The sequence below is a fragment of the Otolemur garnettii genome, unplaced genomic scaffold, assembly GCF_000181295.1.
Source record: "Otolemur garnettii isolate 467f Iridium unplaced genomic scaffold, OtoGar3 scaffold00023, whole genome shotgun sequence".
Taxonomy (NCBI): domain Eukaryota; kingdom Metazoa; phylum Chordata; class Mammalia; order Primates; family Galagidae; genus Otolemur; species Otolemur garnettii.
Genome location: NW_003852418.1, coordinates 12,518,661 through 12,520,638, shown reverse-complemented (window position 1 = coordinate 12,520,638; position 1,978 = coordinate 12,518,661).

Genomic DNA, 1,978 nt, shown 5'->3' with positions numbered 1-1,978 from the left:
AAGTCCCTTGCCCATCCTGAGATGGGATCACTCGTCTTCTTCTTGCTAATACGTTTAAGTTCTCTATGGATTCTGGTTATTAAACCTTTGGCAGACATGGATTCTTAAAATAACTTTGGAAAATACGTCCAAGAAAATTTTTTAAATAGTATTAAAGACTTCCCTTCCCCCTTCTCAAAACTCCTAGCTCCGGAAGGTTTTGCAGGTGAATGCTTCTAAAACTATTTAATCAACATTTTGAAAAAGAGTCCATCCCTGTCTTATATAAGAATTGGACCAAATGGAGAGGACCCAAGAGGTTAGACAAGGGAAGAGTTCCCTTGCTTATTCTATGAGGCCAGAGAAGGGAGAGGCTCTGCCTGAGGGGGCAGTGAGCCAAGTCCAAGGTGAACTCACACTCGAGTCAGGCTCCACTAGAAAGGGCCAAACTGGAGAGAAAAATGGAGGTGGATAGGCTGGGGCTGGTTTATAGTGGCCTTCAATGCCAAGGTGAAAGCTTTATAGACTCGATGCCATAGGAGGGTAATGGGAGGTGATTTTCTAGATGAGGGAATGACACAGCACAGCTCGAGCGAGCGTTTCTTCCCATCATTTGCAAAAGGTTCTCCCCTTCCCAGGAAGCCCCATTCATACCAGGAGACCCGACTTCACAGCCATGGTTTGGATATAGTCTGTCTAGCTCTGCCAAGACTCATGTTGAAATTTGATCCCCAATGTTGGAAGCAGGGCATGGTGAGGTTTGGATGGTTGGATTGTTCCCAAATCTCACAGGATTGAATGAGTCATCACTCTTAGTTCCCACCAGAACTGGTTGTTGAAAAGTGCCTTGGACCTCCTCTCCTGCCCCAGCCCTTCCTCTCTCACCATGTGATCTTTGCCCACTGGCTCCCCTTTGCCATGAAGGGAACCAGCCTGAAGCCCTCACCAGAAGCAGATGCTGGCCCCAGGCTTCTTGTACAAATAAACCTCTTTCATATAAATCACCCAGCCTCAGGTATACCTTTATGATGATGTGGTCAGAATAAGACATACTCCATGCCTAAAAGAGAACCAGTCCAAATCTCGCACCTAGGAACTGAAGTAGGAGATACCAAAACTATCAACTCATTTGGGGATTTTGGAGCTGTACAGTTATTTATTCATTCAACGGATCCTTACTGAGCACTTAATCGTGTGCCAGTCTCTTGAGCTTTGGTTCAAAATGATGCACAAAACAGGCATGATTCCTATCCCTAGAGCTCATGGTTCCTGGGTGGTGGAGAACAAATAAGTAAATGAAAAATAGAGGCCAGGTGCTGTGGCGCACACTTACAATCCCAGCAGTCCGGGAGACAGAGGTGGGAGGACCATTTGAGGCCAGGAGTTTGAGACCAGCCTAGGCAACACAGCAGGACCCCATCTCTACAAAACTTTAAAAGTTTAACCAGACGTGGTGGTGCACACCTGTAGTCTCAGCTACTTGGGAAGCTGAGGCAGGAGGATCACTTGAGCCCAGGAATTGGAGGGTACAGTGAGCTATGATCATACTATTGCACTCCAGCCTGAGCAAAGGAGATCCTGTTTCTTTCTTTTCTTTTAATTAAATCATAGCTGTGTACATTAATGCAGTCATGGGGTAGTATGTTGGTTCTATATACAATCTGAAATATTTTCATCCAACTGGTTAACATAGCCTACATGTCATTTTCTTAGTTATTGTGTTAAGGCATTTATATTCTACATTTAGAAAGATTCACATGTACCCTTGTAAGAGGAACCATAGGTGTGGTCCCACCAATCACCCTCCCCCCTCCCCTCCCCTGAGATCCTGTTTCTTAAAAAAATAAAAATAAAATCATTCCTTTAGTGGCAGCCATTTCCATTTGCCTATTTTTAAAATCGACTTACTCATTCTAAACAAAGCAGTAATCTTTACTTGTTATAAAACAGAGTTCTGACTAACTAGGGTGATCACTTTTAATGAGGTGATTCTGAAAAG